Source organism: Mus musculus, chromosome 17 (assembly GCF_000001635.26).
Source record: "Mus musculus strain C57BL/6J chromosome 17, GRCm38.p6 C57BL/6J".
Classification (NCBI taxonomy): Eukaryota; Metazoa; Chordata; class Mammalia; order Rodentia; family Muridae; genus Mus; species Mus musculus.
In genome coordinates, this window is record NC_000083.6 from 29,052,388 (window position 1) to 29,079,638 (window position 27,251).

The 27,251-nt window shown below is 49.3% G+C and overlaps 2 long non-coding RNA genes across 2 annotated transcripts; one reads left to right on the forward strand and one right to left on the reverse strand.

The window, feature by feature from the left end:
* Window positions 1–3,960: 3,960 nt before the first annotated feature.
* Window positions 3,961–7,166, forward strand: Gm41556. The gene is made up of 2 exons (XR_003952338.1): window positions 3,961–4,052; window positions 6,458–7,166. It is a non-coding gene; the product is annotated as a predicted gene, 41556 (long non-coding RNA).
* Trp53cor1 (tumor protein p53 pathway corepressor 1) lies at window positions 5,087–26,739 on the reverse strand. Its single transcript, NR_036469.2, has 2 exons — window positions 26,504–26,739; window positions 5,087–7,971 (listed from the first exon to the last, which is right to left on the reverse strand). It is a non-coding gene; the product is annotated as a tumor protein p53 pathway corepressor 1 (long non-coding RNA).
* Window positions 26,740–27,251: the final 512 nt, after the last annotated feature.

Here is a 27,251-nt window from a genome sequence, read left to right on the forward strand (position 1 = left end):
ACCTTAAAAAAGGCGGTGGGGGGGGCTGGGCTGCTCTTTGGTTAAGAGCCCTAGCAGAGGACTCAGGTCTAGCTCCCTCTTCCGATCTTTAAGGCTCCAGGCACAAACCTGGTGCACACCTGGACTTGTGGGTAAAACACTCACACTTTAAACAAAACAGGGGCTGGAGAGATGGCTCAGGTGGTTAAGAGCACTGACTGCTCTCCAGAGGTCCTGAGTTTGATTCCCAGCAACCACATGGCTCAGATGATCCGATCTGGAGTGTCTGAAGACAGCTACTGTGTACTCAGATACATAAAATAAACAATTCTTTTTTGTTTTTTTTTGAGACAGGGTTTCTCTGTGTAGCCCTGGCTGTCCTAGAACTCACTCTGTAGACCAGGCTGGCCTCGAACTCAGAAATCCGCCTGCCTCTGCCTCCCAAGTGCTGGGATTAAAGGTGCGCGCCACCACGCCCGGCTAATAATTCTTTTAAAAATAAAACAATGAATCTAAAAAATAAAAAGGGTTCATGACTCCAGATACCATTTTTGTTTCTCCGTTTTGGGAACCAAACCTAGGTCCTCCAGCACTGGCAGTCAGCGTGAACTCTTATTGGGCGATACCCTTACCCAAGGCACTGTTTTCTTACTCACTCCACCCTCAGCACATAACTTAAGGTAATGTGTCCTTATTATCCCCAACCTGTAGGGGCAGGAGAGAAGGCTTGGAGTAGCGGAGGGAGAATTCGAACCCAGAGTCTTGGGTTTGTGCTCAGTGTTCTTCTGTTTCTGAGCCTTCAAGAGAGCAGGGTGGGTCTGGCGGGCTGACAGAGGGAGCAGGGAGTGTCTTTGGAAGATTAATCTTGGGATGGCATCTGGGGTTTGTTTGGGAGACAGATGGCTTTGGAGACAAGAGGCCTTATGGGACAGAGACAGGTGTGAAAGATGGGGCAGAAGGACGGTCCTCAGGCCATGTCCTGGCTGGAACTGGCAAGCTTAGGCAGAATCCTTCTTCTTTGGTGGAAGAGTGAGAGCTCCTATCTCCCTGCAAAGCGCTCTTCTTACAGAACTATAATTCAGAATGAGTACAGAGCCGAGGACGCCAGACTCAGCCAGAGGACGTGGTAGCCCTTTTGCAAGATGTCTGACCTCTGACTTTCTCCACCCCCAGCCAAACCCAAACTTGGTAGATTTTGTTTTGTTTTTTAAGAATTCTTCTTATCTGGCTGGAGAGACTGCTTAACAGGTAAGACCACCGGCTGCTCTCCCCGAAGGCCCAGGATCTCTCCCAGCACCCACAATGGCACCTCACAATGCTCTGATTCCAGTCCCAGTGGATTAAAATCTGAGATCTCCCTGCCTCTGCCTCCTGAGCACTGGGAATAAAGGACTTGGGCCACCGCCACTATCCAGCTTATAGTTGACTCTAAGCTGGCTCTGCCTTCAGACACACATGGCAGGGACGGAGGTGCTTCCATGACTGGGGAGCAGTATCAAGGAGGAGTTTCCAGGTTGTTTTTGAAGAACTTCCTCAGCCTGGCTAGCCCTTGAGGGCTGGGAATTCCTGCCTGGGAATTTTTCCAATATTCTGACAGCTGTTTCTTCCCTTTCCGCGGTTTTATTATTTTCTTGTTCAGTTCCAAATCCTCCTTTCGCTTTCTGTATGGCAGCCAGGACTGGCTTGGAGGGTGGGGACCTGGCATGTGCTGTGTCAGGAGCTGTGACCTCCTCGGCCAGCAGTGCCAAGCATTGGATGGGATGCAAGAGGAAGCAGGAGGCAGAGGCAGAGGAAGCGAGGCCTGCTGAGGGGCCTCCCGTCTTTCTGAAACTCCAGCTTCAGCTCCCACTAACCGGGTGGCTGTGAGCTACAGGTGGGCCCTGTCATCAAAGTGGATCAGCAGGTAGAGAAACTTGCTGCCAAAGGACAAGCAGAGTCCACAGCTGGAACCCACGTGGTAGAAGGCAAGAACCAACCCCCCTGAAGGCTGTTCTCTGCCCTCCACAGAGGAGTTATGGTACAATTACACACACACACACACACACACACACACACACACACACACAATCAATCAATCAATCAACAAATGTAATTGAAAGATCTTGTAGCCTCTGAGATGGCTCTGTGGATAAAGACACCTTTGACGGAGGCTGGACCCACAAGGTGAATGGGGAGAACTGTCCTAGAACCTCTCCCCTTGAGCTGTCTGGTACAGGGACAGTCACACAGTCATACACGTGCTCCTGTGTGGGAGGTGACACGTTACCCTAGCTTGGTAGATGTGCTACGCAGGCTGCTGCTCCACAGAGCAGAAGAGCACAGGAGAGAGGAGTCTGGAAGGCGCCTGTGGCATGGTCTGGGGATGTGGCCCACACACCCGGGGAAGTGTGTAGTGCCCTGAGCAGCAAGCAGCAAGGGTGTGACACATACTTGGTGAAAAGGACAAGTCTCTACTAGGAAGACACTTCTAGATGCACAACTAGGTAGAATAAGGAGGGTAAGATAGGGGAGGAGGGGGAGGAGGGTAAGATGGGGAGGAGGGGGAGGAGGGTAAGATAGGGGAGGAGGGGGAGGAGGGTAAGATAGGGGAGGAGGGGGAGGAGGGGGAGGAGGGTAAGATAGGGGAGGAGGGGGAGGAGGGTAAGATAGGGGAGGAGGGGGAGGAGGGGGAGGAGGGTAAGATAGGGGAGGAGGGGGAGGAGGGGGAGGAGGGAGGAGGGGGAGGAGGGAGGTGTGTTAGAGGAGTAAGGGAGGTGAGGAAGGAGGAGGTTGAAGAGGTGAAAGGGTAAGGGAGTAGAGAGGGGGAGGAGGGAAAGGGGAGGAAGGAGAGTGACCCTGAGGACCTGAGTTTGAGGCTTGGGAACCTAGTGACTACCAAAAGTTGCTCTCTGACCTCCACATGCAGCAAGGTACAGTTGCACCTGCAAGTCCACAACAATACGAATTAAAAATATATATTTAAAAACCTAGCCTGGTAATGTATGTCTGAAATCCTAGGATCTGGAAGAGGCAAGAGGATTGCCCATAACTAAGGCAGAGGCTAACCTTGCCCAGCCAGAGCTAGTCTCAAAAAAAAAAAAAAAAAAAAAAAAAAAGGGGTGGGGGAGAGAAACAAAAACAACAAACAAACAAAAACAAAAAAGGTGGTGGCACACGCCTTTAATCCCAGCACTCCGGAGGCAGAGGCAGGCGGATTTCTGAGTTCGAGGCCAGCCTGGTCTATAAAGTGAGTTCCAGGCCAGCCAGGGCTATACAGAGAAACCCTGTCTCGAAAAACAAAAAACAAACAAAACAACAAAACCACCCCTGCTTGCTCCCACCTCCCCAGCCCTGCTTTGCAGTCTCCTCATCTCGGAGTCTGGACCCAAGGCATGGTGCTGGTGATGCTGAAGGAGAGGTGGACCCTGTGCCCAGCAGCTCAGTCGGCTGTCTGTCCCTCCTCCTCAGTTTAGGCAGGGCACACTATTTTAAGTCCCACATCTGTGATCTTCCTGTAGCTTGCCCCTGGAGCAGCCTCAAGCCGGGTGATGATTTAGTGACATTTTCTGAGGACAGATTTCCCAGGCTGATCCTATGGGTCAGAACAATCCTGTTTCAAGCTTTTTAGCGAACTGTAACAAAGTGTCCATGTGTTCGTCAAACTTGTTACAGTTACCCATTGGGGCCTGAGTCTTTATACAGCTAAGGGCTCCCATCTTTTCAAACCCAGGCCCTCACAACCTTGTGTCTGGTTGGAGTTTTTTGTTTGTTTTGTTCTGTTGTAAACATTTGGATACTTTAAATTATCCCACATACTTTATTACTTTTAAAGGTTTACTTTATGATGATGATTATGAAATATTATTATGATTAAGAAAGGAGCTCACTGTGTAGACTAGGCTGGTCTTAAACTCAGAGGTCCACCTGCCTGTGCCTCCCAAGTGCTGGAATTACCGGCATGTGCCACCACACCCAGATATTTTATTATTATTTTTAGTTACATGAACGTGTGTCTCTGTCTGTGGGTTTGGGCACAGGACTGCAGCTGCTGAAAGAGGTCAGAAGTATCGGATTCCCTGGAGCTAGAGTTACAGGTATGAACTGCCTAGTGTTGTTACTAGGAACAGAGCTGGGGTCCTCGGCAGGGGCAGTACCCATGACTAACTGCACAACCACGGCTTTTGCCTCCTGTTTAGGCGGTCTGCTTTTATTGGTGTGGTTTTGGTTTGGTTTGTTTGAGCCCGGTCTCATGTAATCAATGGCTAGTTTCAAACTCTCTATGACCCAGCAAGGATGGCCTTGAATTCCCGCTTCCACCTCCCAAGGGCAGCAGACACAAGTTTATGTCCCTGTCTCTTTTATGTTACAGCCCCTCCCCCCAATACCTTTTAAATGCAAAAAAAAAAAAAAAAAAAAAAAATCATTAAACTGCTGAGCCCAGGGGAGCTGGCAAGCAATCCTTCAGCGTGTGTGTTGGGGTGGCTTGAAGCTGAGCTGAGCGCCTGACTCTGCAGAACAGCTGTTTCCTCTGGCTTTGTGGGTGGCAGCTGCTGCCTGCCCACCTCCCTGGAATTGATGGGCGGAGGGGTGTGGGTGGCAGCTGGGAAGAGGAGGACAGATCAAGGACGAAGGGGCACCTGGTGAGGAGCTGGGGTGGGGGGGCCGGCGAGTGAAGCTTTGATCACTCAGCTTTGGTCCCTTCAACCATATCCTTTTCTTTTCCCTGCAAATACCGGTGGCCTGGGGGGATGGGCAGTCCCCTCAATTCTTTCTTTAGATGTCTGCAGAGTTAGCCAGCCACGCCTCTGAGCCAAGTTGGCATTTGTAATGCCCGGGGTCTTCAGGGAGGATGGTGGGGTGTGCTAGGATCCTCTCTCAGGAACATGTGTAGCAACCATTTCACATGTTCCTGGGGCACAGATGTCAGCTATGTCCGTGGTAGACCAAGCTGTTCTTGCTCCTTCTTCTTCTTTGTTTGCTTGCCTAGATCTAACTCTCTATGTTCCAGACTAGCCTACAGAAGTCTTCTTCCAAATTTTTCCCTGAGCCTTGGAGTCTTTTGAAGTCGAGGGTGGCTTGGACTGTTTATGTAGGAAGAGAGTCGTGAACTCTTTTATTTTACATATTTACACGTGTGTATGATTGTCTGTGCACTGTGTGCTTGCCGGGTGCCTATAGAGGTCAGAAGAGGGCATTGGATTTCCTGGAACCAGAGTTGCCGTCATGCGGTTGCTGTGAACTGAAGGCAGGTCCTCTGTAAAAGCAGCCGGTGCTCTTAACTGCTGAGCCATTTTTCCTCCCCAGCACCAGCATTTTTAGGCCCTCCTCCATCCATCTAACATATGCTCATTGCCTTTGACTTGTATTTTATACTCTGCGCTCTGGCTAGAATATTCTAAAATATCGCAAAAGACAACAGCCAGATTCGGAGAATCCTGGGAGGAATGAGGGGGAGACTTGGACTTCCATGAAGAAAACACCAGATAGCTCACGGCTCTTTTCATTTGTCATTCAGATGTCCCAGGCTGCCTCAGATCCCTTTATAAAGGGGAGGGTGGTCTTGAACTTCTGATCCGGGTGCTTGCTGTCTTTTCCCAACTGCTAGGATCACAGGTATGAGGTGCAGACAGAACCCTGGGCTTCATGGAAGGCAAGCAAACGTTCTACCAACTGAACAACACCCTACTCAGGTACTCCCTTCTTGAGCGGCCTCTGCCAGTGTCCAGGAAGCCGGCAGCCCGGGGAAGGCCTGCACCACAGCTGTTTGTTTTGGCACTTGCCAAGGAGCCAGTTGCCAGTGGAGCTGTGGTTAGTTCCTTTGTGTGGCTTAACTGTTGGCCCAGTTTTCCAAGCCCGATTGGGTGTCACTGTGCATATCACATCAATCTCCGAGGGATTCTGACCGAGTGGCCGAAGCAATAGATTCCTTCGCTCCAGCAAGCCAGGGCCTGGGACCAGGTTCCCGTGCCTCCCTGTGCTTCTGAGCCTCAGCTTTAAGAGGTCTGAGGGCAGAGCTGCTGGAGCCTCAGCAGGTGACAGAAATGGAATCAGTTATTTTATCAGAGAGACATTGTACAGGATGAACTGCTTAGACACAGGCTGGTGTGTGTGTGTGTGTGTGTGTGTGTGTGTGCACAAGAGATGTTGAGAAGTCACAGAAGCCACAAGCACAGGAAGCTTTCAGGGATTCCTAAGGGCTAAAGAAGGAAAGGGGAAAGGGCAGTGTTGAAACCCAGAGGTGAACTGCCTTCCAGAGAGAGACAGTCCGTGGGTCGGTGGCTGCCTTCCAGAGAGAGACAGTCCGTGGGTCGGTGGCTCAGCAGGTGCTGGGTTCTGAAGGGAAGCTGGGAGACTGGTTCTGCCAACTGGAAGCAACTGTGCCCCTCGCCCAGAGAGCTGCTGGCGTTGCTAGGGTTGGGAGAGAGAGGTAGATTGTTGGCTCCAGTTCTGGTCTCACCTGCAGGCTCACTGTCTTGTTTGTCCATTTTCTCCTCTGCAGGTCCAATTCTGGCATTGTTGGCTCAATCGATACGTGTTTATTGAACACCCTTGACGGCAGCCCTGGGGTCTCCGGGGGTGCTGGAGACACTGAACAGCAAGAGCACCCTCGGTTCCTGGAAATCATAATTGCTCGTTCTTCTTATCAGAGGCAGGGCCCCAGTGACCTTCCTCGCTACCCCCCCCCAAGGCAATGATGGAGCTACGTAGTGAAAAGCAGAGAGATGTATTCGCTTCGCTGTGGCCACAGTGAGAAGGGTGACAAGTAATGAGGTCCAGGGACCCCCCCCCCCAATCCATCTTCAGACTGAGGTTGAGGTTTGAGAGAGATGCACAGCCAGGTTGTCCCACCGTGTGCTGTGCCGTGTGTCACTGACCCAGACCAGTCTGGGCTCCAGTCTGTCCTGTGTAGAATTTTTCCCTGACAGACAAGTACCCTCTCTGGCTGTCAGCAGGCTTCAGCTTTTTTTCTTCTCTGAGCATGAGACTCCTGTCGGAGGGGATTCCGATTCCTGGGGGAACCTTTATCTCAACAGTCTGATAGCCAAAGGGATGGGCTCTGTAGAGTCCCTAGAGAGTATAGGCCAGGATGGTTTTGTTCTTGCTCCAAGCACAGACCACGCCTGTGAACTCGTTTACTATTACAGATGGGGAAACTGAGGCATGGAGACACCTCTAAGCAACTAATTAAAGTACAGAGTTGAGAAGGCCATGAGGAGGGTCCCTCAGAGGTAGTAACTCATTCATTCATTCATTCATTCATTCAAGCTTCAGTCAGCTGTAGTGGAGCATGCCTAGAGTCCCAGCTGCTCTAGAAAGATGGAGCAGGAGAACTGTTGGAGCCCAAGAGTTTCAAGTTGGCTTAGGCAACAGAGCAAGACCTGGTCTCTAAAATAAACAAACTTAAGCAAACCTGCAGACTGGTAAGCAAACACACACACTTCAGTTGACCCGGGCAAGGTTCTAGTAGGAAGTACTATGTGATTTTTTTTTTTTTTTCACACTCAGAACATAAGTGTCAATGCTCTCGCTATGAAGAGGAGTCACAGGATTGGCTGGGGTGGTGAAAGCGAAGCTGGGTGAGGCTCCAGAAGCTGTTACCCAGCTCTCAGGAGATAGAGGCAGGAGGGACTGGTTCAAGGCCAGCCTCAGTTTACCTAGTCAATTTGAGATTGGTCTGGGCTGCATGAGACTGTCTTCATAACACAGGAGCCGGAGATGGCGAGATGGCGATAGACCCGCACATACAGGGGCAGGAAGAGAAATCGACAGTAATGTCCATGATGAAATCGTAGACACTGAAAAGGCCTATCTCACCCCTGCAGACTTTGTGGTCCCTGTTTCTGATTGGTGTAGGCAGCTGGCCTCCAATATGTTGCTGGTGACACACAGGTGCTCACTTCTGATGTTAGGAACTGGAGACGGAATGTCTCATTCCACCATCTTTATTTTGTATTCCAAGTGTTCACTACACTGGGCTACACAGTGGCATCCTGTCTCAGGGTGGGGGGAAATCTGAGAGAGAGAGAAAGAGAGAGAGAATGAATCAGAAATTTAAGGCCATCCTCAGCTCCCAAAGGAAAGCAAAACCATCTGGAGATATCTGAGACCCTGTCTCTAAAGAGAATAAAAGAAGCAGATTAGAGGGAAATACCCAACCCATTCAGTGACTGCCTCCGAAGAAGATAATAGGTGATTCTAACATTAAAATGACCAGGCATTGCCAGGCAGTGGTGGCACACGCCTTTAATCCCAGCACTTGGGAGGCAGAGGCAGGCATATTTCTGAGTTTGAGGCCAGCCTGGTCTACAGAGTGAGTTCCAGGACAGCCAGGGCTACACAAAGAAACCCTGTCTCAAAACAAAACAAAACAAAACAACAAAAACAACTAAAAAAACTGACCTAGGATTACTTTTGTGACTGAAGGGAGTGGCCAAGTACAGTCCTCAGAAATTACGGCTGTGTTGGGGAGCGAGATTATGGGTCATTTTTGTTGCTTTGCTCAGTTTTCCAAACTTCTCATTATGTGGTTTTGATGTTATTTTAGCCAGAACAAAACCAGCTCTACCACAGGCAGATAAAGAGCCAATGTTCCCAATGGCTTAACAGGGCCCAAGGGGCTGCTTGGATCCCGGTAGACTGCTACTGTTGACATGTCCCTGTGAGAAAGGAACATATCAGGGGGGCTGAGCATTCAGCCCGCTCAGTAGCTAGCATGCTGGAACAGGGCACGGTGGTGCACGCCTGTGATCCTAGCACGGGGAAGGTGGAAGCAGAAAAGATTGGAAGTTCAAGGTCATCTTTGGCTACTTGGGGAGTTCAAGGCCAGTTTGGACTACTTGTTACAAAACAAGGCACACTATTGCGTTGTACAGAGCCCCGATGGCTGGGCTGTGTGCCGGAAGAACACTAGTGGCGAGAGCCAGACCCTGCCCAGTGTTTGGCTCAATATCCCATGGCATTTCAAGGTGAGGTGCTTTGTAAAGAATCCTAGGGTTCCCTCCTCCTCCACCTCTTCTCCCTCCTCCTTTTCTTATTCCTTCTCTTTCCCCTCCTCCACCTCTTCCCCCTCCTCCTCCTCTTTCCCCAAGCACAAAGTAAGGAGGCCTGAGAGTATCAAATCTGGGAGGCAATGACAAACTTTGTAAGGAACAACACTTATCTGTGAGGAACTGGAGAGATAACTCAGCGCCCCCCCCCCTCCCCAGTTGTTTTAAGCCAGCCAAGGCTACCTATTGAGGCCCTCCCTGTCTCAACAATAACTACAACAACAACAGCAACAAACAACAACAAATTGTTTCCACAATTAGCAATCAAAAGGATTAGATGTCCAGAATTTCAGAGCTCACTCTGGGTCAGGGCAGAGTGACCGGAAAGGAAGAAAGCCTACCCCTAAAGTGTGCCCAGCCTCGGGAAAGGCCCTGTCAGATCTTCCTAGGGCAGCAGTGACTGAGGTGGGAAACCCATACTGGCAAACCTGGTGTGGGCTCACTCTTTCATCTAGTGGCTCTTGTGATCTCTTGGGAAGATTTAATGTCCCCACCTTCCTGCCCCGCAGTGCTCCCCAGCCCAATGGGAAATGCTTCCTAGTTCTTGCTGCAGGTATGACTGTGAAGAGACTTTCAAAAGACCAAAACTCCCCCTCCTCCCCATTCTCTTCCTTCCCTCCTCCCCTTCCTCCTCCCCTTTCATTTTCCCTTCCTCCCCCTCCCTCTTCTCCTCCTCCTCTACCTCTTCCTTCTCTCCCCCTCTTCCTCTTCCCTTTCTTTTCCTCCCCTCTTTCTCTTCCTTGTCCCCCTCCCTCCCCTCCTCCCTCGCCTCTTCCCTCCTCCTCTCGTGCCTTTTCTTCCCCTTCTTTCCCATTTCTCATCCTCCTCCTTCCGGTAGTGCTGGGTCAGAGCCATTGCTTCTGAGCTTTGACTATGCTAGACCAGTGCTGTACCACAGACTCTATCTTTAGCCCTTAGATAAGGGATTTTCGATGACAACAGTAATATGACATTTTGAAAGCTTCCCTGGAGGCTCTGGAAGGGGAGCACTACTGCTCTTCTAGCCCTGACTCAAGATGGGCCTCTTCTCTGGGGAAAGAAGCACCCTCTTCAGCCAAGCAGGCAGCTTCCAGTGAGGGAGGGAGGGAGGCGCTGCACGCTTGGCTACCAGGCCAGCCAAATTCTCTCCGGCTGTCAGTGGGCTGAACGAGAGAGCTGTTTTGATGACCATGGTATGACCGGAATATTTGGCTCCTTGGACACTCAGATGAGAAAATATTGTTGCTCTCAGGTTCTTTTCCACTTGTTGACTCAGACTGTCTCAGGAGACCCACTGTGGGAGCTGCTGGAGAAGTGGGCAGCTCACTCTACTCTTGTTTAAACTACACAGAACAGAGAAAGTCACTCATGAGGCCACCTCTCTCTCCTCTCTGCCCCTCCCTCGCCCACGTCCCTGGGGAGTAGGCAGCTCACACACTGGCTTCTTTGCCTTTCTCTTCTCCACCCTCCCCACAGTGCCCCGAGGCCCCAAGGCAGCTGTGCCCTTTCTGTCCAGAAGCAGCAGCTTGATTGAAAATACCCATCCTTTTCGGGAGGGCCTCACAGAGTGGGTACTGCCAGAAAAATCTGTCCTGCCTCTCTCCCAGGATGCTAGAGAGTCACTGAGCTGGGACTGGGACTGGTAAATCTGTGGTACACACAGACACACACATATAGAGATATACAGAGTGAGAGAAACAGAGACAGAGGAATACACACACACACACACACACATATAAAGATATACAGAGTGAGAGAAACAGAGATACAGAGGAATACACACACATACACACATACATAGAGATGTACAGAGTGAGAGAAACAGAGATACAGAGGAATACACACACACACACACACACACACACACACTATTGCTCCGTAGCCCTGGCTGCCCTTGATTGATTTTGCAGCAATTCTTTCTGTCTTGACTCTCAAATGCTGGGCTTGTAAGAGCACATCCCTAACACACTCAGCGTGGGTGTGGGTGTGCGTGTGTGTCGGCATCTCTATTCTTAGCTCTTTGGGGTTGTGATTAAGGAAAATCAGGGTCACTTGAGCCAGGGTCCTGCAGTGCTGTGGCTGTCAATCTGATAAGCCAGCTGGCCCCTGAGTGACTAATGCTGTTCTTTGGTGGTGTCCTGTAACCTGCACAAAGGGCTAATTCACAGCAGGATAGAGCAGGATGGCGCAAGATTTGGTGCTCCTTAGACGAGGACACAATTAGAACTTAGAAATTGTGTATTTCTGTGATTTTTCCATTTAACTAATATATTTATTTGGCCAGTTGACTGCTTCAGGTTAGCCCAGAACACTGAACGAGTCCTGCAGATCATTGTACCCTTTGCCCAACACTCACCTCTCCCGTTTCAGAGGTGCTGGGGTGGAGCCCTGGGTATCACACACAGTAGGCAAGTGCTCTACTCACAGAGCCACACTCCCCAGCTCCCAAGAGACTCATTCCTCCTGATGTTTGTGTGAGTCTCACTCACTGGGAGACCTTCCTAACTTGACACTGAGGCCCCTTGGGAATTGCACCATCTTGATTTATAGCTAGGAGGCACAGATTTGGAGAAGGAAGGTGCCTGTCTGAGGACTACAGGAGGGCTACATACAACTAGCTCCAGGGATCCTCCTGGACCTCGGGCCTGTTCTTCATTAATTGCCACCACAAGTTGCTACCGAACAAAGACAGTAGAGTCCCAGAGGACCCATTTCTGCCTACAGGAATTCCCCAGTGTTATGTTTTTGTCTTCAGTATTTTAGGCATCTTCACATAGCCCAGGCTGGCCTTGAACTCACAAAGTAGCCATGAACTCCTGATCCCCCTGCCTCTGCTCCCTGAGTGCAGGGGTTTCAGTCATGTGCTACCAAGCCTGGCCTGAGTTGTTGATGCTGCTCTGTGCTCCCCTTCCCTCCTCCTCTCCCTCCCTCCTCCCCCTTTTCTTCCTCCCCTTCTCCTTTCTTCTTGGGCTGTGCATGTGCCATGGCACACATCTGGAAGCCAGAGAGGCACCATGTGCAGTCAATTCTCTTCTACTCTTACGCATGTGTTGGGGATTGAACGCAGGTGGCAAGTGACTTTACCCGCTGAGCCATCTTGGCCGCCCTATACTGAGTTCTTTTTTTGTTTTGTTTTGTTTTTTGTTTTTCAAGACAGGGTTTCTCTGTATAGCCCTGGCTGTCCTGGAACTCACTTTGTAGACCAGGCTGGCCTCAAACTCAGAAATCTGCCTGCTTGAGTTCTTAATATTTGTAAATTGGTGGCAGCATCACTGTCCTGTGGCATTTAAATGAACTCCCATTTAACTAATGTCTGAAAGCACACCTGTGGCTCCAGGGTGGAAGATGCTCATGAGCATTTAGGGAATGTAGTGCTGCATACTAAACCTTTGTACAGAATTGTCTTGTTCAATCCCTTCTTGTCCCTCAAGGCTAGATAGAGCCTGTGCCCCCATTTTACAATGATGGAACCAAGACTCATTCACAGAGGTTTCAGAGCGCTCCCCCCTCTCGCCACCTCCCACCTGAGTAGCACGGATGTCCTGGAACTCCCTCTGTAGTTCAGGCTGGCCTAGAACTCTGAGATCTGCCTGCCTCTGCCTCCTGAGTGCCAGAACTGAAGGTGCGCTGCACTAATTGGCAAAGTTTCAGCTTTTAAATGAGCTATTCTGGTCCAAACCTGGAATCCAGGATGCAAGGAGAAAATCAACTCAGAAAGCCATTCTGTGACTGCTACACAGGTACACCAACCCGCCTCCCCCAATCTAAATAATAATTAAAGAAAGAAACAACTATATTGTATGTGTGGTGGTTTGAATGAGAATGGCCCTCACAGGCTCGTTTTGGTTATTAGCAGGTGGAGCAGTCACTAACTGGATCAGTAAAGGGAGTGGTAAAGAAAGGCCCAGGACGTGGGAAAGAAAAGACCTGACAATCCATTTTTGGGCTGAAAAACAAATAAACCAAACCTACGCAAGATGAAAAGAATATCTGTGCGGAGACGCTATAATTACACATCTCCTCAGCTTCCGATTCCCATGAGCCCTCGGTGTCCTCTCATCAGAGCGCCTACCCTGAGCTAGTCTGAGTCAGCTTCTTTTTTGTCTAGTAGTGCGAAATGTGAACGTATGTGGTTTGTGTTCCTAAGGGGCCAAGGGCCCCTTAGGTTAGGAATCCACTCGGGGTCCAATCCACAAGTCCACGGAGCAGCTTCTCAGCAGCCAGGTCTTTCCTGTTACCCGCTGCAGTGAGCAAAAGAACCCCACCTCAGGGTCTTAAAATTACTGTAGTCCTTTCTTTCCTTTCTCAGTCCTTTCATTTAGGCCGGGCTGGGCGGGGCTGGGTTGAGGCAGCCCGAAGGCTGCTGGTGGGAACCCTCGCTGAAGCTTTGCGCATGCGCACACTCACAGGTTTGGAGACTGATGAGGATGGGGGATGAGGCCTCAGTTGTGGCCATCAGCTAGATCCCTACCTATGATCTCTCCCTGCGGTACTCCATTTCCTGATGCATAGTTTGTATAGTCTGGCAATGCAAAAGCGTTACCCGTAATCATGATGGAAACTTAACCTCCTGAGTTCAAGTGATACCTTTAAAAGTCAGGCTGGGAGCTGGAAAGCTATGGCAGAGGTCAAGAGTCAGAGGTTGCTGCTCTTCCAGGAGACCCAAGTATGGGTTCTAGGGGTCCACATTTTGATCACATTTCAGCTCAAGGGGGGGGAGGGTATGATGTCTTTGTCCTCTATGGGCTCCTGCACTTACGTGCACACCCACACAGAAATGCATAAGTATTCATAACCAAAAAATCACACCCACACCCACAAAAAGTCTTAGCCAGGTGGTTGTGGTACATGCCTTTAATCTCATCACTGGGGCTGAGGCAGATCTCTGACTTGGAGTCAGCATGGTCTATATAGAGTAATTTCCAGGACCGAAACAGTTACACAGAGAAACTCTGTTTCAAAAACAAAACTACACAAAAGAAAGGTTTTAGCCGGGGTGTGGTGGCGCACGCCGATAATCCCAGCACTTGGGAGGCAGAGGCAGGCGAATTTCTGAGTTTGAAGCTCTACAAAGTGAGTTCCAGGATAGCCAGGGCTACAGAGAAACCCTGTCTCGAAAAACCAAAAAAAAAAAAAAAGAGAGAAAGGTCTTTTTTAAAAAACAGGCTAGAGGGATGGATGGCTTAGTGGTTAAGAGCAGTGACTGCTCTTCCAGAGGTCCTGTGTTCAATTCCCAGCAAGTACATGGTGGCTCACGGCCATGTGTAACGGAATCCAATACAATGTACTTATATATATTGAATAAATAGATCTTTTAAAAAGTGCCTGGTTGGCCTTGAACTCACTATGTACCAAAAGATAACCTTGAACTCCTGACGCTCCTGTCTACCTGAGTTATTGCTATTACAGGAGTGGGGCAAATTCCTGGGAGATGAAGCTGAAACTGCATTTCTCTTTGTAACCCAGCCTTGGAAGTCCCACAGTTTCCTGAACCCACTAAGACTCAGGGAGCCAGTCCCACTTTGAGTCCCTTACAAATGCAAACGTGAGTTTCTAGCTTCAGAGTTCTGAGAGCTATCATCAGCTGCCATGGAGCCAAGGGAACCCCACCCCTGTAGCCAGGTAGTTGTTCCACAGGTGGACTTGGCCCTGAGACTCCGAATTTACTGTAGAATCTGTTCTACCTTAAGGTGGTCAGACGGCATAGTGGTATTCCCTTCAGCAGCAAGACAGTGGGAATGGAGAGAGGTACATTCAGAGGTGCATACACAAGAAAGAAGCCAAGGCTCTTCCTCATCGTAGCTATACGGAACCGACAGAGCACTTACAGGAAAAGCCTGTCTACAAACACAAGATACTCATACATTTTTAAAACGATCTAAAAATATTTTTAAAATAACTTTCAAAAAAAAAACGACTATTTGCTGGGCAGTGGTGGTGCACGCCTTTAATCCCAGCACTTGGAAGGCAGAGGCAGGCGGATTTCTGAGTTCGAGGCCAGCCTCGCCTACAAAGTGAGTTCCAGGACAGCCAGAGATACACAGAGAAACCCTGTCTCAAAAGAACCAAAAAACCAAAAAACACAAAAAAAACCCCAAAAACTGACTATTGCGGATGCCAAGAAGTGCTTGCTGACAGGAGCCTGATACAGCTGTCTTCTGAGAGGCTCTGCCAGATCCTGACCAATACAGATGCAGGTGCTCACAGCCAACCATCGAACAGGGTCCCCAACGGAGGAGTTAGGGGAAGGACTGAAGGAGCTGAAGGGGCCTTATCTGGCACTAATGGGTGGGGAGGCTCTTGGTTCTGTGAAGGCTTGGTGCCCCAGTGCAGGGAAATGCCAGGGCAGTGAGGTGGGAGTGGGTGGGGGAGCACCCTTATAGAGGCAGGGTAAGGGGGATGGGATAGGGGCTTTGCAGAGGGGGAAAACCAGGAAAGGGGATAACATTTGAAATGTAAATAAGTAAAATATCTAATAAAAGAACGCTTATTACATTTGATTTTTGTGTGTGTATATTTGTCTGTCCGTCTGCCTGTCCAGTGAGTGCTTATGGATGTCAGAGGATAGCTGTAAGCAGTTGTTTGTTTCCTTCTACCTTGTGGGTCTTAGGGCTTGTGCTGGCTGGGTTTGTGTCAACTCGACACAGCTGGAGTTATCACAGAGAAAAGAGCTTCAGTTGAGGAAACGCCTCCATGAGCTCCAGCTGCGGGGCATTTTCTCAATTAGTCATCAAGGGGGAAGGTCTCCTTGTGGGTGGTGCCATCCCTGGGCTGGTAGTCTTGGGCTCTATCAGACTGAGCAAGCTAGTGGAAGCAGGCCAGTAGGTAACATCCCTCCATGGCCTCTGCATCAGCTCCTGCTTCCTGACCTGCTTGAATTCCTGTCCTGACTTCCTTTGGTGATGAACAGCAATGTGGAGGTATAAGCTGAATAGAAACCCTGACTAAGACAGGGCTCCAACACAGGTTGTCATGCTTGGTTGCAAGCACTTTTACCGATCTTGCTCAACTCGATTTCTCTTGCTAACCATGAGTTCCTGGCCCCGTTTATTTTTCTATTAGACACCCACCCTCTCTATCGCCTATGCGTTTTTGTTTTGTTTTGAGACACAGAGGACAGCCTTAAGCCTGACGTGTAGCCAAGGATGACCTTGAACTAGTTGGACTTCTCGACTTCACCAACCAAGTGCAGAGATGCTCAGCGCCATATCCTTTGCGTGTCTTTCTGTTCCGGGAAGAGGCCAGTGTTAGGCACATGAGCTCAACCAGCACTACACTAGGTTACTGAAGCACTTGTCGTGCCCCCTGCTTCTCCACCCCTGGCCTCTGGGCTTGGCATGAAAGACAAGGCGTTAACCATGGGAGAATAAAATGTCACTCTTTGATGTTGAACCAATTAGTATAAAAAGACGGTTGTCGGTGCTTTGTTCGGGCCTCCTCAGCGCCTGCTCCTGCTTTCTAGAGAAGAGACGCCCACCTTCCAGTCTGTCTCCACGAAGCTTTGCTCGGTTGACCAGGCTGCTTTGGAAAGCTTTGGGCAGGAAGGAACCGTGATCGCCATCTATGGAAATAGGAAAGCCTGGCTCTCCAGCCTGAGTTGAGGTGAACTCTAAGGCATAATTTATACTCCAGTAAGGCTGAGCTCAGGATTTTGTCACAAATTATAACCTTTCTTGACTTTGCCTCTTCTGTTCTGCTCCCCGCCACCCACCCCGCCCCAGTCCCCATCCCCGCCCCCATCCTTCTCAGTTCATCCTTAATAAATCACTTGTCCACAAACCCTTGACTCAGGGTCCACTTCTGGGGCACCTAACCTAAGTACTTGTAACTCTTCACCACTCAGCAGATAGCCATGTGACTCTGCTGTAGGAGGGGGACCCGCCCAGCCCTCACTGAGTCAAGGGCGGCCAGGAGACCAGCTCCCACCAATGGAATGCCCCTGGAGTCCCTGATGCGCCACGGCCGACCCCTCACGTGACCCTAGGCTCACTGTTTTCTCTGGGAAAAGCCCACGAGAGAGGGGCTTCTCCTTGAGCCTGGGGCCCAGAACAAGCCATGTCAGGCAGGCAGTCCCACAGCTGAGCCAACTGCCAAACTTAGAGCTGTCAGTAACAATGAACCTTTATTTTTGTAAGGGGTGGAGAGACCTAGGGGTTGGGACTGCCATCCTGCCTCAAGGCTCCAGTGTAGGCTGAGCAGCTGAGGAATAGACAGCTCGGGGACGAAGCCAAAGTTAATTTCTTTCTTGTCACAAAACTGTGCCATGCTACTGAGGTTCCTGGAACCTTAGTGTCTCCATTTGTAGAGTGGCGACCTTAAGCTCAGGATGGTAGTGTGTGTCTGTAATCTCAGACTATGGAAAATGGAGGTCGGAGGATCAGGAGTCCAAGATCATCCTTGGAGACATGCTGAGTTTGAGGCCAGCCTGGGCTACAAGAGACCCTGTCCCCAAACAAAAAGAATGAAGCTATGAATGTTTCTCAGCCCAGGAGGTTATTGTGGGGGGTCAAATGAGTTAACATATATATAAAGTCTTTCAGACAGAGCCTGGCATATGGTAAATGTTTAATGAATATTAACTAAAGTGAACTTGAGTTATGAACTGCCATAATTCATGCCCGTTTTACCTGTAGCCACTGAACTTGTTGGCCACCTCCTCTAGACCATTGATGGACCCTCAGACGTGTTTTGTTTTTTTTTTTTAAATTGTGCGAGTGGCTGTCTTGTGCACGTCATCCCACACATGTGGAGGTCAGAGGTCAACCCAACTTCCTCTCCTCTTCCATGTGTGTTCCAGGGGCAGAACTCGCTCCTCAGGCTTGGCAGCAAGCAGCTGCACCCACTGAGCCGTCTCGTTGGTCTGCCCTGTGTGCTCTAAACTACAAAAGAGATTTGAAAACCACACCAGGTAGAAACTACGAAATCACCAGTGTTTGGCCAGTTTTGATCTACACCAAGGAAGCTTCAACTGTTCAGACACCTAAGTGAACAAATACCCATGATGCAATGATGGAAAGAGGGTAAGGGGAAGAAGCTGGAGAGGAGGGGGCAGCCCTCTACAGGGGACCAAAGCCCTCTACAGGTGGCCGTTTAAAGACTTTTGGTGGGTATTAACTATAAGGTTGACAATTAGAATTAATCTAAATGGTCGACTTAGGGAATGGAATAAGCTCTGGGAATACTGGTGAGAAATGAGATTAAATTCATTGATGTGGGAAAACCCACCCTAAAGTGGGCTGTGCCATCCTCGGTACTGAGGTCAGGGACTGAATAAATGGGAGAAAGCAAGCTGCGCCCTGGTCTTCCCTTGTCTCTCTGTAAACCACGTAGCCAGCTCTCTCTGACGCCCACTGCCCGTGGGACCTACTGCTCAAGCTGAGACAAAGGAACTCCTTTCTCCCTGCAGTTGCCTGCGTCAGGGATTTTACCGCAGCCGCAAGGGAAGTAAGGACTACGCTGGCCACTTAACCCAGCATTTCTCAACCTGTAGGTCATGACCCCCTTTCATAAGGGTCGAATATCAGATATCCTGGACAGTGGATATTTATATTATGATTCATAACAGCAGCAAAATTATAGTTATGAAGTAGCAAGAAAAATAATTGTATGGTTGGGGTCACCTCAACGTGAGGAACTGTGTTAAAGGGTCGAAGCATTAGGAAAGTGGAGAACTACTGTTTTAATTCTCACAGCTTCTGGGAGGTGTCCCATCCCAATAGCTTCATGGAATTCCCCTTCCCTCCAGCCTCGGTTTGTTTGTTTATTTGTTTGTTTGTTGCAGTATAAACCTTGCTTCCTTTTCCCTGAAAGGAAAGGCCTCTTAGGGTTAAAAAAGCCTACACTTTGGACATGTTTGGGACTCTCAGACTTGAAATTTCCTAAAACGTGCCTGTTTCCAGTGTGGGCATGGGGGACCCAGGTAGGCATCTCTAGGTGAGTATCCATGAGTGGACGTTTGAGAGTCTTCTGGGCAATGAGAGGGGACTTCTCAGCCACTCGGTGGAGTGATCAATGTGGCTTTATCAAAAGGAGAACAAGGGGCTGGTGAGATGGCTCAGTGGGTAAGAGCACCCGACTGCTCTTCCGAAGGTCCAGAGTTCAAATCCCAGCAACCACATGGTGGCTCACAACCATCCGTAACAAGATCTGACTCCCTCTTCTGGTGTGTCTGAAGACAGCTACAGTGTATTTACATATAATAAATAAATAAATCTTTAAAAAAAAAAAGTGGAGTGCCCCGCCCGTCGACCATGGGGCACAGTCACCTGTGCCAAATATCCTTTCCTACCTTCCCCTTGCATCTCGCACAGAGGATGTGCCGCATCACACGGACACCACCAACACTTCTTTCTGCACTAGGGACATAAATCACACGCCTCATGCTCCCACCCCCAACCAAGCCCACACGGGCTACTGCACAGAGCATGTGCCAAACACACACCAGCTACAGGTCTCAGCAACACCCCCCATCAGACAAAGAACTCATCACCACAGCCAGTAACAGCTTTATACCAATCACACACCAAGAGTCTCTTCCCTGCCCCCCACACCAATATATCAGACTCACTTGAAAAACACAACTCAGGTTTTTGCCAGAGAATTCATGGTTCACTGAACACCATGCATATTGTCTTATTTCCACCCAAGAGAATTGGGGGGAGGGGGTGCGACCTCCATATTTCCTGCATCTAACAGCATTACTCGTGCAGTCTAAAGTGTACACACCCATCTCTATGTATCTTACAAACACATTACGTCTTCCTACACGGAGCAACTGAAACCCAGCAGACAGACAAACGTACCAGCAGACCCACTGTGCACAAAGACATCTGATCACACTTAAGCTGCACCTCAACACACACAACATATACACAACATACTCAGTGACTTCTGGGTCGGTCCAGCATGAACAACCACGCCTGCGTGCCCGGGGCTGAAACTCAGCTCCTAAACTCCAGAAGACCCTGCAATCCCAGGTAATCTGGGACAATTAATCTTCATTTGACACATTGCTCACATGGACACATGGCTGGTGTGGCTGGGTCCCTGTGACAGAATCTGAGATGCTGGAGGGTGGGGAAGCAGGGAATGGGGGAGGGGTACGGGATAGAGTGAGGGGTGCCAGTGACTCAGAGAACACAAAGTACCAAATCATTGTCCCCTTTGACCCCTTTGACTAGAGGGGAGTCACACGTGGCTCACAGATACAGGGATGTGCTGTCAAAAAGAAAACAGAAAAGAAGGCTTAAGCACACTTGCCTGCCTTTGGGGGTTGGCTCTGGGCTATGCTTTATCTCACCTGATCCTTTACAAAACCTGTGGGGAGGCTGGCATAGCATGGTACTCACTACGATGATCAGATCTGGGAGAAGTCTCCTGTCCCTGAGTTTCCTCCACCCAGACTTCTCCATCTGGCAGGGCTGTCTATACATCTCTCACTCCAGAACTCACCCATCCTGACAGAGACACTGTGGCTGGAACCAAAAGACCACCTGTCTTGAGCCACCACCTTCAAAAGCCTTTCATTCCGTCCTAATGGGCCCAGGCGCCCAGGCTGCCCCACCCTGGGGCGGGATTAGCTCCCTGGAGCTGTTTAAGGCACATCAAAAGAGTGCCTCTCACTAAAATAGCTCTCTGGGGCCCTGCCTGCTAGCCTGAAATTATACCAGGGGACTGTTCTGTCTGGTAAAAAGCATCCTACAGCCCGAAAGGTCCCTGCTCTAAATGCACCTGTGTCCTTGGGAGGCACTCCCAGGCCACAGCCTCCAACCCCCTCCCCTCATTGTATCGCGGTCATCTAGGTCATCTACGCACTTGCACAAACATCACAGAAAGTCCCGCGCGCTGTTGGCTTCCTGTGGAAATAGAGCCCAGGGTGGAGGGCTGGAGAAGGGCACAGACTGACTTGGAGACAGGGGTGTGGAGAATGGAAGCCAAGAGGGATGGGTCAAACTCTTGGCAGGTCTTGGCAGAGGTAGAGAAGCCCCCTGGGAGGAAGAAGGGCTGTTCAAAGATCCCAGGAGGTAGAAGGGGGTGGGCTGTAAAGGATGAGTGGGTTTGGGGTGAAAGTGAGGATATATGCCTGGGAGGAGTCCATTTATAGGGTCACTCTAGGGCATCATCGACTCTGGAAACTCAGTGTTTGCAGTAGAGAACATGACCTATTTACTGCCGAAGAGAAAGAAAAGCCTTTGCACAGTAAAGAGTCGGAGACAGTTTGTAACACTGGCTGGAAAGATAGAGGCTACTGTTGTCCTCTGCGGTCTCCAGGGTTACTTGCCTTTCTTCTGGAACCTCCCAGTACTTCCTACAACGAACTTGGAACATGATCTCTTTCCACAGAGCCAGGGATAAAACGCAGGGTCTTGCACACGCCAGCCCACAGTTCCCTACACGCTCCTGCGTTAAGATTTTATTTTTTGAGACCTGAGAGCTAGCTCTCAGGCTGGCCTGGAACTTGTAGCCAAGGATGACCTTGATAGGATCTTTCTATCTCAGCTTCCGGAGTGCTAGGATTAGAGGCGTGCACCATCACATCCGGCTTATGAGCTGCTTGGTGAATGGTAAGCAGGCACACCATCTGAGTTGCATATGAAATATCATTAAATATCATAAAAATATTTAGAAGAGGGCTCACTGGCTATTAAGTCCTTGTCAAATTCATAAGCCACGGTCGTCACACTCAGATGGTTCTAATAATTCAAGGTAGCCCAGGTCTGCAGCTCAGCGCAAGGATCACACGCTGTAGGGCTACATTGTGTGGGTTCAAATTTGTCCTTTGTGGCTGTGTGATTGGGCAAGTGGCTCGGCCTTTCTGTGTTTTGCTGTGCCCTTTGTAAACGCAATGGTCGCAGTACTTGTAAAGCTCACCTGAGCTACTGCGCGTGTGCGAACGCTGGGCGGTGCAGCTGGAGCCGGGTAATCGCAGCCTGAGCATCAGCTGAGGCTTGTCATTAGTGGTTAAGATAAGAGCTCGGCTGCTGGAGCCAGCCTGTCTGGGTTCAAATCCTTGCTCAGTCTCTGTCTGGCTTGGGAAGTAACTTCATCTCTATCTGTACCTCAATTTCCTAATCTGTAAAATGGGGATGAAAGTCACAGTACATCCTTCATGGGATGAGTAAGGGGGAAATTAACCAAGCGATCCTTGGATACTTATAACAGAGCCTTGTGAAGGGAAAGTGCTTGGCAAGTTGCTAAGCACAAACCAGGGTCGCCATGTTTAGATGGTTCTAATAACTCGCGGTAGCCCAGGTTTGCAGGACTGCAGCTCAGTCAGAAGGAGCACTTTAGTACTAATTATCATTACAATTATGATTTTGATCTTGAAGAGATGGGAAGTGGGGTGAGGAGCCACAGAGCACCCTATGCAGTCAGTGTGTGGGTGTGTGAGGGAGCATGGAGATGGGGGGGGGGCGGGGAAACAACTGGGTTGTCTTTTTCTCTCCTCTTTCTGGTCCTCCTCTGATTCAGGTTTTAATGGTCTTTTACTTTTTACTCCACTTATATTTTTATTTAGTGTGTGTCCCTGAACTTGCATGCCACAGCGTGAGCCTGTGGTGGTCAAAGCACTTCATGCAGAAGTTGATTCTCTCTTCTCACTGTGTGGGTAGCAGGAATTGAACTCATGTCCTCAGACTGCGGCAAGCACCTCTACCCGCGGAGCCATCTCAGTTCCTCTCCTTTCGGAGTTAAAGCTGCGGTCCTTGGCTGGGAAGATGGTTCACTGGTTACAGCCACTCGCAGTAAACACAAGTAGATTATTCAGATCCGCCAGTCAGAGAAATCTAGGGATGCACTAAATAGTTTGTTTCTTAACTTGTATTACATGTTATTTGTTTATTGGGTGGGTGGGGGATGCTTGCATGTCAGGACACACATGGAGGGTGACTTTCAGAAGCAGGCTCTCCTTTCACCAAGGGATTAAACCCAAGTTATTAAACTCTGTATGAGATATTTCCACCCACTGAGCCTTCTAGCCAGCCCTATTTTGTCCTTTTGAAACAAAGTCTCATTGTGGAGCTCAGACTGCACTCAAATTCCCAATCCTCCTGCCTCAAACTCAGGAGTGTGGGGGCTTATACTCATGGGCCACCACTCAGGGCTCAGGAAAGACTCCAAATGTTTCTAGACTCAGAACCTCACAGTGAATTGTCCACAGGCTGCTTTCTCCAGGGGATCACCACTGGCGCAGCCTTTCACGACCTAAAGTTACCTCCCTAATAGAGATGTTCACATTCACCCTGGAGAAACTCTTTGAGCCTGAAAAGAATTGAATGGGAAAAGCGGCATAAAATTGTCTGAGCCAAGAGGTACTCAATTATTTAGGCAGGCAATTGACATAAACATTTCCGGAAGGTTTTTTGCAGCCATTGACAAATATGAAGCTCTGATCAGAGTCTTTTTTGTTGTTGTTGTTGTTATTTTGTTTTGTTTTGTTTTGTTTTGAGACAGGGTTTCTCTGTGTAGTCCTGGCTGTCCTGGAACTCACTCTGTAGACCAGGCTGGCCTCGAACTCAGAAATCAGCCTGCCTCTGCCTCCCGAGTGCTGGGATTAAAGGCATGTGCGGCCACGCCCGGCTCGGAGTCGTTTTTATTGTCAGGATGACCAACACTTGAGAGATACAAGAGAGGAATAGATTTCCCTTGGCTCCAGGTTTTAGAGTTTGGTCTACAATCGGCTTGACAGCCACCCCATGTGTTTGGGTGGAGCATCACAGCATAGGGAACATGGTTCATCATTTCGCAGTGCACAGAAAGTAGAAAGCAAGAAAGATAGAGAACCAGGGCGACTTTCCAGGGCCAGCTCCTAGTGACCCTCTTCCTCTAACCAGACGTCCCTAGATAGTGCTGCCAGCTTGGCACCAACCATGCGGTCACCATACGAGCCTGTGGGCTACACTGCTCATTTACACAACAACAAGATGGTTCCCCTCCGCAATGTATGGCCTTCGCCCAGTCTCTTAAAGGCTATAAGGGGAAAAAGAAAGACAGAGAGAGAGAGAGAGAGAGAGAGAGAGAGAGAGAGAGACTAGGAAGATTGCCTGAAGAGGAAGGAAGTCGGCTTTCAGACGCCCTCAGGGCCAAAAGCGCAGCACTGCCAGCCTGCCCTGCAAATTATGGACTTGCCAGCCCACAATCAAGCAGACTGGTTCTCAAAATAGATTGGTCTTAGGTCTCTCTTTCTCGCCATCTTTTTCTGCTCCTTTTGATTCTGTGTCTCAGGAAACTCTGACAAATTTAGTAATAGGAACATATTATTTTCCTTTCCTTTCTTTGTTTTCTTTCTTTCTTTCTTTCTCTCTTTCTTTCTTTCTTTCTTTCTTTCTTTCTTTCTTTCTTTCTTTCTTTCTTCTTTTTTGAGATAGTATCTCTCATATGGACTAGCCTTAAATTTCCTGTATAGCCAAGATTGACCTTGAATTTCTGATCCTCTTGCCTCTATATCCTATATAATGGAATTTTTAGATTTTTTTTAAAAAGAGATTTTAAAAAAGATTTATTTATTTATTATATGTAAATACACTGTAGCTGTCTTCAGACACTCCAGAAGAGGGTGTCAGATCTCATTACCGGTGGTTGTGAGCCACCATGTGGTTGCTGGGATTTGAACTCAGGACCTTTGGAAGAGCAGTCAGTGCTCTTATCTGCTGAGCCATCTCTCCAGCCCTCAAGAAGAGATTTAATGAGTGTTTGCATGTGTGTGTGTGTGTGTGTGTGTGTGTGTGGCCTGTGGAGGCCAGAAGAGAGCATTGCTTCTTGCCTGCTACTGGAGTTAATAGATGATTATGAACTGTCAATGTGGGTGCTGGGAATCCAATTCTGTAAAAAGAGCCAGTGCTCTTAATCACTCGGCATCTCTTTCTCCCCAACCCCGTTTTTGTCTTTTGTTTTCTTGGATTTTCCCCCACTTTGGTATCAGAGTATCCCTAAGTAGCCAAAGTGAACCTTGAACTTGTAAGTCTCTACCTTGTTCACCAACTCTGGGTGCAACCACTCTCTCCTGGAATAGGTATTGCTAAAAATAGCTTTTGTGGGAACCAGCAAGTTAGCTTAGCAAGTAAAAGTGCTTGCTGCTAAGCCTGCGGGGCTGAGTTTGATCCCTGGATGGAGTAGAGACCATTCTGGTTAGTTGTCCTCTGACCGGCACACAAGCTTGCTATGGTACACCTATTTCCCTAATGAATTGATGATAATGAAGAAGGAGGAGGAGGGGTAGGGGTAGGGGTAGGAGAAGGAAAAGGAAGAGGAGGAGGAGGAGGAGGAGGAGGAGGAGGAGGAGGAGGAGGAGGAGAAGGAGAAGGAGAAGGAGAAGGAGAAGGAGAAGGAGAAGGAGAAGGAGAAGGAGAAGGAGAAGGAGAAGGAGAAGGAGAAGGAGAAGGAGAAGGAGAAGGAGAAGGAGAAGGAGAAGGAGAAGGAGAAGGAAGAAGAAGAAGAAGAAGAAGAAGAAGAAGAAGAAGAAGAAGAAGAAGAAGAAGAAAAGAAGTCCATGGTGCATCCAGCATGGAAAAGTTCTGGATTCTATAGGCCATCTGCTGGTCAACTGTTTCAACCAGAGGGCTCTCTCTGGAAGTAGACACAGGTTATGTGTGCCGCTACTACCTCTGGGAAGGAAATGGTGGCTGGAGGGTGGGGGTTTGTCTGGGGTCCGGAAAGACTTTTGTTTTTGTTTTTAACCAACATCCTTTTTCATCTTTTGACTGTTATTCCTGGGAATGTATTACGGACTCAACAAAATAAATACAGGAAATTATGGAAAAATGAAACTGCACTTTGGACTATACTACAAATAGAATTTTTAAAGATATTTGGAAAAAGAAATGAGCGGAGCGAGCAGCTGCTATTGATGGTGTCAAAGCAGTGTTTGTCTTCTCAATCCTGCTGACTGCAGTGGGTCCAGGCTTGGAGCGGCTCAGGCTAACAGCCCTGAGTGGGGGTGGGGTGGAGTGGGAGGTCGGTTGGCAAGCTCTTGGCTGAGGTTTCCTAAAACCTGGAGGGGCCGTGGCGGAGGCGGGGCTCTTCTTGCAGAAAGCCGCACAGCCCGAGGACAATTTGTTTTTGTTTTGTTTTTATGTAGCTTGCCATTGTTCAGTTTGATTTTTTTTTTTTTTCCCACACAGGGTCTCGCATAACTCAGGCGGAGGGCTGAAACTTAGTATGCCGCTATCTGGGCATCCAGCCCCCACCTCTGGAGTTCAGGGATAACCTACCAAGCCCGGTTTTTGTAGTGCTTAGAATGGAACCCGGGATTTCCTGTACGCTAGTCAAGCTCTCTACCAACTGAGCTACGACCCCGACTCCTTTCTTTATCGTCACGTAGTCCAGGCTGGCCTCAAAACTTCCCATGTAGCTGCGGATGACTTTGAACTCTGGATCTTCAGGTCTAAACTCCCTGTGCGGAGTGTGGGAATAAAAGGCTATGTCCTCGCTCCCCAGTGCTAGCTGTCATTGTTATTATTTTGAGAGAGGAAAAAAAAAAAAAAAGAAAGAAAGAAAGAAAGAAATAAGTCGAGGACACTCACGGAAAGCGAGTGGGACAGGCCAGGCCAGCTGAGGTTGTCCACAAGTTCTTGCCCTGGGTCTTTGGAGATATAATTAGCTGGTTTTTCCAGCGCTGAGTGGGTGGTTCACTTCTGCACCCCTGGCAAAGCTGGGAGATGATGCAACCGAAGGCAAGCCCGGGCAAGGCCGGCAGAGAGTTGTGGCTATGGGGCTCAGGCGACTTGGTCCTGGGCGTGGGGAGTGTGGGTCAGACTGCCAGGGGAAGCTAAGCCTGCCGGCTGCCCAAGTCTCCGCCTCTCCCCCCTCCCCCCATCCCTGCACAGTAACAACTTCTATTCTGAGTTCTTTCTCTCTGTGCTGCAGGTGGAAGAGTCCGGGGAAGAACTGGAGGCCACATGGGGGCCGGGGGGCGCTCTGTTCTGGGAGATTAAATCAGGCATTGAGGATGGAGAGAGGGCTTTTAATCAACAGGAGACATTTTCAGGTCACCATGTGCTCATGGGGTTAGCCAATCTTCTTTTACTTTTTTTGAGACAGTCTCCTGTTGCCACGGATGGCCTCAAACTTGCTAGGTAGAGGAGGATGCCCTTGATCTTGGGACCTTTCTGTCTCCATCACCCAAGTGCTGGGACTGAAGCCTTGCCCCATCATATCTGGCTGTGAAGTATAGTGTTTTGTTTTGTTTTGCTTTTCCCCTTGGTTTTTTGAGACAGGGTTTCTCTGTATACTGGCTGTCCTGGAACTCACTTTGTAGACCAGGCTGGCCTA